The sequence below is a fragment of the Haliotis cracherodii genome, unplaced genomic scaffold (genome assembly GCF_022045235.1).
Source record: "Haliotis cracherodii isolate W230 unplaced genomic scaffold, xgHalCrac1.p SCAF_9, whole genome shotgun sequence".
NCBI classification, from domain to species: domain Eukaryota; kingdom Metazoa; phylum Mollusca; class Gastropoda; order Lepetellida; family Haliotidae; genus Haliotis; species Haliotis cracherodii.
The window spans coordinates 33535484-33548359 of NW_027266343.1; the positions used below are offsets into that span (position 1 = coordinate 33535484).

Here is a 12876-nt window from a genome sequence, read left to right on the forward strand (position 1 = left end):
TGAAGGCCATGTTGCCTCTTTACAGGGCCAGTTTGGTATGGGTTTCTTGTGACTGAAAGTGCAATACTTAAGATATAGAACATGGCACTCATTGACTTGGTTCTATACATACAGGAATGCTCTCCAGGACGTGTCATGTGGGGATGCTTTGGGCCTTGGTTAATGTTCTGGAGTTGCTTCAGTCAACAACTACTCTTATAAGCAGAAGAGGTCCAGATACATATAAATGATGATGCTATTTGTGATCTCAATAGCCACCTTCCAACACCATTCAATACAGCTACAGAGGTACAACACTGACAGGTCACTCATTGACCTTGTGACAAGACATAAGATGAACATGGGAAATATGTGGAATATGGAGGAAATCCCACACACTGAAGACATGCAACATCATACAGACCTGGGTCCCATTCCTCACAGTGATCTTAGCGCTACGATGATCGTAAACCTATGTTTAAGTATAGGACTTACGATCATCTTAGTGCTAAGATCGCTTTGTGGAACGGGCCCTGTTCTTAATCAAGTTAATGTTGTCATGCTAAGGGAAGACCATGGAACAAGTCTGAAGAGTCGGCTTTTACTCAGTAACTGGTATATTCCCACAAATAACCTTTCCCTCTCAAGAAACAGGGACATAACCCTTTGTGCACTGAACAAGTACAATTGAACCAGCTCAGGTACAGCATAATGTATTGTTGATGACCATATAAATTCAGCAGTCATGACAAGTAGAAAACAACAAAAGAGTGATATATACAAACTCTCACACCAGACAGTCAAGTGATTGACATCATGAGCATCGATCTATGCAAATGGGATACGATGACGTGCATCAACCAAGTAACCGAGTCCCCCTGATCCCTTTAGTCGCATCTTATGACAAGCAGGACCAATTCTTAACCAGACATTCAAATGACCATGACAAGTAGAAAACCACACGAGTAATACATACAAACCCCAGAACATCGTTATCATTTGGAGTCCAGGCTCTGATGAAGTGTCAAGCTCAATCTTTGACATATAATCATGGCTCCTAAATGATGTTTATTGTTTGGAAGGTACCAAGATTGAGTCAAGCAAAAATCAATACCTTCATTTAACAGCAACTCCAGTTTCAGGTGAAATACAAGTTTATGGTGCAGAATTACTCCTACTTAGACACATAACGAGTTTACCTTACTTCCCATTAGCAGAGCTACCAACAAAAGACATTCCAGAATCATTTTCTTCATACATGATACCAACTCTTCGTACAGTTCTGAAAGGTCAGCACTGATATTTATCAGAACGCCATCAATATGATGATGCTACTTGTGATCACAATAACCACTTCCCAGCACCATGCAGCAATTCAATACAGCTACAGAGCGCACTGACAGGACGTCACTCATCTATCTTGTGACAAGAAGCCACAGAAAGGAGATCCTGACCTAGGTGGTAATCTCCTGCTGCGTGGAAATATAGTCTTCAGGTTGACAGGTGCTTGTCAGGGGTTAGCATCCAAATAGAAACAAGGGTAACACCAGGCTGGCCCCACAAAGCATCACTGATGATACATCCGGTTCATCACTGCCCAAAATGTAATGTTGACAGAGGTTACCAGGGTAACAGAATTATGATAATTTTATTTCCACAATGGACATACAGTTACGAGACAAATATTACCCATGATAGCAGCGAAACATATCAGTACCATTATATTTATTGTATTAATTTGATCCACATTCTGGAGTTTGAATGCCATTTGACAACTCTTTCTGACCAATACACTCGACATAATGTCATCTTTGCTATGAAAGCTGCTTGATTATCATATTACATAATAAACAGAAGTAAAAAAGTCAGATTAAGCGAGTTTTCCAGACTAAACACACAGTAAGTACATAAATATTCACTAACTTTATACAGCTGCACCTTCCAGTTCTCGTTTTGTTCGTTCTTTACTCTACATATTGCAAAAGGTTGAAGAAAAATAATAAACCAAACAAAATACCACATCTTCAAAAGAATATCCTGAATTCTTGAGCTTATTAACAAATACATGATCAGCTTTTGTTGTAAATGACCTCAAGTATACCTTGACCACACATATTTAGTTTTTGCCATCTGCTACTTGGCATACTAGCCATCTAAGAAAGAAGAAGAAAAATTTCTCTCACCTCAATACTGTTAAAAACCAAAACCTGAGCCAAGACTTCAAGATAAAAATTGGAAGACCCCAATATAACAAAAAGAAGTTAAAATAAATGCTGAATGAAAAACTTGCATGTTACAAAGTCATATATTGATCTGTAAGACTGATATGATAGAACTAGCACTGTCCACATGGCAACATATTCAGATTGCATTTTGCAAGAAAAAATAGTAAAGAACCTGAAATGTGTTCAATTTTTCTTCTCACTAACAGGTATAACAGAGCTAATGTCTTTGTTTGTTGAATGCGGCACTCAGCAATATTCCAGCTATATGACTGCAGCCTGTAAATAATAATAGTCAGGACCAGACAAACCAGTGATTGATATTGTGAGCAACGACCTACTGCGTCGGGGTACGATGACATGCAATCAACCAGGTCAACGAGTCTGACCACCTAAACCAGTAAGTCGCTTCTCACAACCACCACAGGTTGCTGGGACCTACTCTAACCAGAATCGCCACGTGGATACAACCAAGAGGCATGCGATATATAGGTAATACTGTGCAGTGTGCCGTAAGAGGAAGCTTTGGTGTCTGTGGCGCCTTCGGAGTTGCACTGCTGACACAACATGTCCATAACTATGTTACTGATAATGTCAGATGTTAACATTGCATGTATTCGCAAGATAACTGTCTTTTCTACATGTGGCTGCTCATCACTACTGACCTTTCTTAAATCGCCTTTTTTAATCATTGAAAAAAAATAAAAATCACTTCCTGACAAAACACAGACACCGTTCTGTCTTGCTAGTTGGGTGTTGTGTGTCCATACAGAATATCTGTGATTATATATCCCCACTACTGTCAGGGCTATTCCATGACACACCAAACTGATAACTATGTGCATGTAAATGGTATGCAATGGGATGAGAAGAACATATGAAACTGAAGACAAGGGGGTGAGTGAGTCAGTGCTACTCTGTTTTACCAAAACCCGGCTTCACAAATTGCAGGCGAGGAAGTTTACTCCATGGCAATGAGCAAGACAGAGCACCTCCTACAAGGCTTAATATCAGCCTCCGCGAGTGAGTGAGTGAGTGAGCGAACGAGCGAGCGACAGAGTGATATGACTGCATTCTGTAAAATAATCAACAATCAAGTGATTGATATGATGAGCATCAACCCACGTAATGAGTGAGTGATCTCATACCACCTTTAGCAATATTTCAGCAGAGGACACAAGGAATACAATAGTTTTCCCACATTGTGCGCATGTAAGGAATCAAACCTTCATCTATATTACAAACACCTTCACAAGTGTCCCTATCATTTAATGAGGTAGTGGTCTATGTCCCTCTTCACAGTAAATTCATAGTAATGGTATTCTGAAGACTCTAAACACCACATGATCCAGTGTACAAGTGTTAAAAGTCAAACTCGCAGGGCACCTGTCACCCTCTTCCTGTTTGTCAGGCTCAGGCTGGCATGTTACCACCAAGCCTAAGTCAACACACCACCAGCTATCAAGTAAGACTACACACACAACAACAACCATCCACTCCAACCAAAACACAGGGCTGGGATGAATTGGTAGAGCACAACTTAAGGAGTCTGTGGAAAAGAGAAAAGACGATCGATATGACTCTGATATAGATGTATCTGAGTATTAACTACTCTGTCTTGTGTATTCGGTTCGGCTAAACGCATGTCAACCTCTAGGGTTCCTCTGCAGAGCCTGTCACTCTGTTCACCTGGGGAGAGAGCCAAGTGCAGCTGCATTCCCCGTTGAGAACAAACACCTCCCCACCAGCCAGCTTACGTCACTCACATTCTCCTTACTTCAGTGCACCAGGAAACTAGTTTTGTTGGACCAATTTAGCTTTCATGTTTTTCAGCAACCTTGTCTGATCACACAATTTACTTTTCAGGATTGTTGTCAATCACAGAGAGATTAACTTGGTAAAAAAAGCATTGCTCATCCTCGGATCAGAATGATATTTTCTTGTTAATGAAGCATCTGACATTTGAGAGGAATGTTTGAGGGGATCATAATAAGGTCATGATTTGATTGAGAAAGACACAAATTGATTAAATTAGTTATCTCATGAAATCTTGCTAGTGTCTCCCCGTTCCATGTGTCTGATGAGGCCCATTTCTGGTGTCCCCAGCCACCATGTTGCTGGGTGGGTGAGTGAACAAGGTTTTACGCCACTTTAGGCAACAATATACCAGCAACATCATGACGGGGTACAACAGAAGTGTGCTTCACATGTTGTTCCCAGGTGGGGATCTGAACCATGGCCTTTGACATGAAAGAAAACACTTGAACGAAAAGGCTACCCTATTCCCCTTTATGTTGCTGGATATTGCTGAAAGCAACATTCAACCACCAATCTGTCCGGTAACACTTTAGCTTCAGGTTTACTAAACACCAATGATGTTGAGATGTTTCTAAACATATCCCAAACAATCTCCTCCAGAAATATCAACACATACAAAAATTCTGATTCACATGAAATCCACAGAAATGAAAACACACTCACTTTAAAAGCAGAATTTTCAACGGCGACAGCATGTCTAGATAGTCCTAAGCATGTAAGGGTTACATTAACTATTGTTCCCTGTTAATGCATACGGAATGTTGTATTGTCAAAACAGGTGTGCTTATGTCTCATATAGGTCTGAATGTTGACAATCCAAAATGAATGACACACATAGATGCAAATATCACGTTTCTATCTTTCATTTTCAGTAAAAGTTGTCAATGTTTCAATCCAATGATTAAAGAAATGTGAAATACAGTCACAAGGGGAATTGTAAAATACAGTCACAAGGGGAATCGTAAAAATATCAAATCCTGTCTACAATTTTTGCCACTTTAATAATGACAGTGGTAGTGGATTGCCATACAGGGTCTGAGAGACTGCGCATGTGAAACAAATAGAAAAAATTGTTACAGTAGGTTCTGATAGTTGTCTCCCCAAATGCAGTTGTTTCACAAACAACCATAGTCTTAAACCAGTGATGAAGATGAAGGATGAAAGTAATGTACTCATCATCATAGCTAGATGGTAAAAAATAATAACTGATAAAGAATCCCAGGACCCTGAATAAAGGAAATCAGCTGTGAAGTACATTAGTCCATCCCATGGGATCTATCCTGCTACAATACATTCATTTGTTTGTTGTTTAATACTGCACTCAGGAATATTCCATCTATTTAACTGCAGCCTGTAAATAATGGAGACTTGACCAGACAATCCATTGATTGAAATTGTGGGCAGTGATCCACACAGTTGGGATAGAAGGACAGGCTATTAACCAAGTCACCAAGTCTGACCACCCAATCCATTTGGTTGTCTCTTTAAACGACCAGCATAGATTGCTGGGGCCTTAACAGTGTTGATAACTAACGTGTGCGTGTGCGTGTGCGTGTGCGCGCACACACACACACACACTCACACCAGTACTATATATACTAGTTCTTATAATGATAAAATAAACAAAGATGCTGTCCAAATGTTCATATGCTGTCCAAATGTCCTATGGATCTGTTTACTACTGAAAATGTTCATTTGTGCTTCAGGACTAGGTTTCTGACTGCAGGTATTAGCATGACTTCACAAATGTCATAATGTTTGAGTTTTTCTTTTTCAATAAGGGGCAGCCAGGTAGCCTATAGTGGTTAATGCTTTCACTCGTCCAGCCAAAGACCCGGGTTTGAATCCTGACATGGGAACAATGTGTGAAGCCCATTTCTGATGTCCCCCGCTGTGATATTGCTGGAATGTTGCTAAAAGCAGCGTAAAACTATACTCACCTATTCACTCTTCTCCAATACAGACTTTGATGTGGAAACTAAGCATATCAATATATGTGAATAGCAAGGACATGGTTCATGGTTCAAAGTAGGAATGTGGCCTTGCCTTTGAAAGAAATTCTTACAGATCTATGAATACCAATGCACAATGTAACGTGATCATTAGGATATTGTATATACAGATGGCATATATTCTACGACATCATGCAAGTTTCATTTCAAAGTTTTAGTAATTCAATATTCACAACCCGACATAGAGAATACAGAAACAACTCAAGGTCATTTTCACAGATTTAATGAAACTTTGAAGAAAAAATCTTTGAATCATGAAAGATAAGAACACCTGTCTAGTTAAAAATACACAAGAGAGATCTTTGTGCTTCATTGTGTTTCATGTTTCTATTAAAACATTGAATAACATCTATGTGGGTGGAAAAAGAGTTTTATCAGTGATGTAAAAAAGAATAATTATCTCAGATTTAGGAGATAATCTTCCTACGCAGATGTGGGGTTTTGGTAATGGATCATAAATAAGGGTTTTATGGTTACTTGTACAGATGCAATGATAGTTTAATGTTATTGCCAAAAGATTTCTAAAAATCATTTATTAAACTTACAGATATACCTTCAAATGTTTGGACCCTTTCCTTCAAAAACATGTTTTTCACAAGTGATAATTATCAAGCGCTGATCACTCGGGACAAACTGAAAATGATATGACTAATTCCAAACACTAAAAAGGTGAATGAATTCTTAACTTAAAACATAATGCAACCAAGATGAATAGAGCTATGATTCATTGTTTCCAGGGAAATGTTATCATATTGTTATCATGTGAGTGAGTGAGTTTGATTTAATTTTCTTGAACAGTATTTCAGTTACATCACAATGTCAGCTTGATGTGGGAGGAAAGCTCAAAGTGGTGTAGGTCTGACCACATTTACCACTTTGGCGACTACGGGTATGGTGCAGACAAACCTAGGAACTAAATCAGGATGGGTCAGGGATTCGAACCAATGATCACAGATTCCTGGCACACCTATGGGGTACAACTCTACACAGCAACTGCAGATCCTCAGACGACTGGGCTACCTGCCCACTTTCATGTGAGTAGTGACTTTCAGATATAACGCAGTAATGGTGTCCAGATTGGTTTTAATTATCCAGTACTCTAAACCATCATGGATGATGACACGAACTTCACCATTGTAGAATCTACATTTCTTTGCCCCTCTTCTACAAAGGTAACCCACAACATAATCATGCATATCGATTCCTCGTAATTTACCTCAAGTAACTATGCTTCATCAAGCTCCTCATTCCGAAGGTAATCATATGGTTATTAAATCGCTTCATTCCATGACTTACATCATCCAATGACAGGTGCGCTTGAAACCATGCACTTAATCAAGAACACATCTGAAGCTAATTATGTTATTACGTTCATTTACTAATGACATCACCTGAAGTGCAGATGTTCTTCATAACGAGCCTACCTTTGTTGGTGACAGGTGCCTAGCAAGGCTATACTTTGGCTGATGAGATCAGTGAGGGTGTAATGCCGTGGCCCATATCCCTGCCCGACAGGCTTCATGCTGGACTGGCACTATCTGACTGACTGCGAGAACCTGAATCACTTCCTTCTCCACGCCATGTTTGCTCTTGGGCTACTAAGCAACTTCCTGACAAGCCACTTTTTCAAGGCGTTCGATAAAAACTTGCAAATATTTATTCATTTCATATTCTGCCATCACTACAGGCAGTAAACAATTACCTATAACATGAGTGAACTGATGATTGTGATTTGGGTTGTTTTGAAACTTTAGATATTACTCGATTGAATGTTTCTTAACGAGGAGCTTTGATAACATGAAGAGCTGGTATTGTTAGTGCTATTTCCTATCAACATTTGTGACGTAAATCAACTTTTATAGACAATGATCTTCATTTTGTAAAGCAGGGAAACTCAGCAATTTCCTGTCAATTCTTCTATTTCTACATTATTCATATCTGAGCAGGTCAATCAATCTTTATATTTCTAGACAGGAGTCAATGATCTACGGTATATCACCATGTAAAAGGCAAGTTTTACGTAACTAGAATTAGGGGGATTTCAAGGGGTGCTCGCCCTACAACAGGGTAGAAGAGTTTTGATGTTTTTTACCCCAACACAAAAACATTACCGTGAATGAGCACGGGAGTACCGATGGTGATGGGTCAAATTGTCCATACATAAAAAGTATCTGCAATAGTGATCAGTTGTTACTAAGCTACGCTTATTAATTTATTTCAACTATATATAGTAAAGCTGCAAACTAAAATAACACAATATTGGATATCTTATTCCTTATAAACCAATAGTTTCATGTATAATTCTTCCGATCATTGTATCAAAATTCCTTAAAGTAATATAATATTATTGGGTAATTTTTAACCGAATGAACGGTAGATTGGGAGCAAATGTGTGTACAGCTGATTGTTGTTTCTGGCTCAATCTCTGCATATAAAATATAATTACAAATTTGTATTGACCAAGTTTAATTATCACCTTTTTGCTTACATGAATTCGCTGAAGGGATACAAGTAATTTTTTCTGCGGCAACAAAACACATTTTTATTGCGAATATCGGGATTGTGTATGGTGATGTGTTTCATTCTGGATCGCTTTATAACAAATTAAATTTTATGACAAGGACTCCTTGACTTTCAGTCTTAGTTTTGGAAACTGTCACTGTTTTTCAAATTGTCACAGCTCTATGTTATTAAATCTATGTGTTTAACCTTTATTGTTTAATTATGCACATATATTTTATGATCACATCATTAACACTGATATTTATTTCAAAAGTAGTTGTTTGTAGGCCGACTTTAAAAAGGGAAAGAAAACACGATTTGCAAAATATCTTTATGTGATGTGGGCGTAGAAATATGAAACATTGAGACCATACAAAACCATTACAAAAATATCTCTGCGTAGGAGAATACTATTCGTCTACAATTAAATTCTAAATTGACAACACTACTCCCCTTTGGCCAGAATGGCAACACAAGGAAACCACCACCAACCAAACTCCCCCTCACACACAAGCACCTACACAGAAGTAGCACCACATGACAGCATGACCACAAGCAGCCAGGGATTTCAGATGCAAGCATCTCTGAGCCATGGAAATCAATGTAATGAGTCGCTCCTCACTAGCGATATTACGTTTATTGCCAGGCTTTACCTCACTACGAATATAACGCTGATTAGCTGTAAGGTCGCTGCCACTAAGTCTATCTGAGTCTGGGTGCAGGGGTACAACCACCGCAGAAACACAGTCATTTACTGGGAAGGATCCCCGTCAGTTGTTCCTCCAGAAATGCCACCAGTAAATTCTACCTGCTTGCGAATCAGGCCAAGTGTTCCCTGGGGCATCTTCTTAAACAAAAGTGGTTACCCTGGAAGTATCGGGCCTCACTGGACACCAGTAATGGGATTTTATTGGTCAATATTGCCTTTAGGGACTTTGATGCATTAGGGATAGATGGAGAGCGTCCCTACTGACCAAAGTAGAATCAAGTAGTATGAGGAATGAAATCAGCCTTTAAGAAGCATTGGTAATGGATCAAAATAGGGTCTGAAATTGACCTGAAGCCACCAAATCACCATACTAGCAGCATGGTCAAGGCTTCTGTTCAGAGATGATAACAGAGCCAAAATTACTCATTGACTTATTTTCTGTCTGATTATAGTTGAGAACCAAGTAGACATGAACGAGTATTATCGATTGGCATTCACAACTATTTTTTCTGATCTCCATGAAGACATGAAACGGTTTCTACACAAGAAGACAGATGGAAGTAATTTACATCATACACAATTAATATCCTCGAGTAGTCAGAATCAGTACATTTAACCAAGATGTTCCTTGAGGGACTCAGCACCAGAGCATTTAACTCATTCAAGAACTGGACACGAGGGAAATGAAACAGCTCCTGATTAAGGACTATTCTTTAAACATTTACAGGGTATGACATTGTGACAGAATTCACATTAAAATATTTATAATCTGTCGTTTGAATTTCAGAGTGACTACACTGACAGTTCCTTGCAATCTCACTGTTACGCCAGAGCCAAGTCATCCATTTTAAATGAACATGGCACATACCATGAATTCTTGATCCTCATAATGCTGTATGATGAATAGAAGAGGCGGGAAAGTGATGTAGTGGGTAAGTGGGATTAACAGAATATACTAAACTTACAGGAAAGCCCAACATCACACAGATTGTAGACATTTAGCCTTTCAGTGAAGCACACAAGTATTATGCTAACAAACCAAGGATCACAATCAGGATGAAACTGGGATTCAAACTCACAACCAGCTGCAAAGAGGCAGCACCTTAGACTGCTGGGCCATTTGCAGTTCCATAAAGATGAAAGACCCTAGTTACATCTCTACTGGCATTTAAACCATAAACCATGACGTATATAAAGCATGCACAAAAACCACAATACACTGCTGTTGTTGGATAGCCATCAGAGGGTGAGTACAACACAGTGCATTCCAGGAATATTTCACCACTGCAGTTGGAGGTAAATGGAGTCTAGTGGGCTTACAGTGGAAGACATAATTACATCAACAAGGATGTCAGTTTTAGTTCATGTTGTTGAAGGATAGGACTACATGTTGGCCTTCTCCTAACTGCAGAACACAACCGCTTGACTGACTTAGTGAAACAGTAGATCAACTATCTAGAACTCGTCTCCATTGCAAATCAATAACTCTTTCCAAGGAGATATTTGTCACATGATATTTATGACAGGAACATGACATCAAGCATTCCTCAAGGACATTTCCATGCATTGTATGTCAAACTCACTGGGTTTTTGTGAGAATATGGCAAATATAAACAAAAAGTAGATGTTAAAAACTTAAGAGGTAGGCCTTTTTGCAAACACCTGGTGTCATCACTGATTTCAGTGATCCATTCATACAAATTTCACTATTTTGCTTTTTAAGTAGATTCACATTTAGTCTATGAAATCTTATATGACACAATTCTCTTCTCGCCTCTAAAATTAAACAAATAATTTCCAATGCTTATTTCACAGAGCTAGATTGAGCTGGCTAGACTTGCTTTTGTATACATATCTAGATTGTTTTTTCTCTCCATAAAATAAATATATTCTACAGTCCTGGTGCAGGACTACGTTTTACACTGTTTTGTCGGATAACAAAGACTGTTTTTTCTCTGGCGTTGACGTTTCACATATTTTTTTCAAGTTGGTGATTCTTGGACATATTTTACTTAATTTTTTTATAGTTTGAAGGGAAACAGTTCAAGACATCAAGAGCGTTCGCTCAGCACGCCGAAGACCCGGGTTCGATTCCCGACATGGGCACAATGTGTGAAGCCTATTTCTGGTGTCCCCCGCCGTGATATTGCTGGAATATTGCTAAAAGCGGTGTAAAACCATACTCACTCACTCAAGACATCAAGTGATGAACAAACTGAAGATTTATTCTTTTTCTTTTTAATCTCAAAGCAAACAAAACTCTCTCTAGGATTCCACAGTCCAAACAAAAGAGGGCACAACCAAAACAACGAAAAATAATTTTTCTGTTAAGTCATTATCTCTAACAAATATTTCAATAAATGTTTTATTAAAAAACAGTAAATAATCAATATCCTGACAAATAACCAGACAAAACTCTCTATTTACACAACTTTCATTACTGTGGCATTGGGGAGGAGCATTAGCATAATTGAATTTAACGCCACTATTTGCTTGTTATGAATGTTCAATATTGGTCCATCTGGTCACGAAACAATGCATGGATATCTGTGACGGGGGTCCGTCTGAGTGCACGTAGATGCCATTTCCTGTTAGACGGAATCTTCGCCATGTTGGATGATGGAATGGAGGACAAGGCATGCTGGGTAATATTGACTTGCGATGTGATTCGGACGGTCAAACATTCACCGAGATTCAAGCCCAAAGTCTTGCGCCATGTTTATACAACAAACATACTAAACCATTTCCATACAAATCAACTGTGGACTAATATTAGTTTTTTCTTAAAATATCCATGTTTTACACATTGAAGAGGGGGCCTGATTCCCATGCTTCTTCATACAGATGAAAAGTACTGTTTCAGAATCATGTTGGACCCAGGAAATGTGGTGGGGCCATTCCTCGCGAGACCTAGTCAGGTGACGAAGTGTGATAGTAATTCTTCAGGGAAAACAGGAATTTCCAATGATCACATCCCAACAAAGGACCCTGTAATTTCGCATAGAATGAACTGGGTCAGACAATTTCAGGGCGGAAATTGTGACTTCCTCTTTTTCACAAAAGATTGATTCATTTGTCAGCTACTCATTAATTAGAGGTCATCCTTGCTTGCCTCTTTGCCTTACAAATATACATGTATTATGTCTCACCTTATGAATACATATCTCTAAAGAACCTGTTGGACAGGTGGAAATAACTTGAACATTGCATGATAAAGTCTATGGTAGGATGATTGCTATTTGTAAACAGTAGGTGTTCTACAGCAATGAACAAATGAATTACTTTTCTAATCTTTTTCTACATATGTTACTATGAAACCTTATTACATACTTCTTTGAGGCATCACAATATCATTTTTTATCACATGTGACTTCAACCACTATCTCAAAGCCTGTGTGTGAAAAAGATATAAAAGTTTGTTTAGTAGACCCAAAGGTGTTCAGCACAGATTTTCCCAAGTGTTAAACATTTTGATATTCTTGTACTAATTTTCATTTTCTGCCACAGCCTGATGTTGAAGTTGAAAAGCTTTCTGAGACACATCGGACCAACTGATCTTGTACATTCTCGCCCTGTTTGATAGAGCACCTGTTTCAAACAGGCTGTATGATAATGAATTATCTTCATACGCAAT

At 38.7% G+C, this 12876-nt stretch overlaps 1 protein-coding gene across 4 annotated transcripts in view; it reads right to left on the reverse strand.

The window, feature by feature from the left end:
* The window catches only part of LOC139452731 (serine/threonine-protein kinase 10-like), a 130646-nt gene that overhangs the window by 16555 nt on the left and 101215 nt on the right, over window positions 1–12876 (reverse strand). The window lies entirely within an intron of this gene.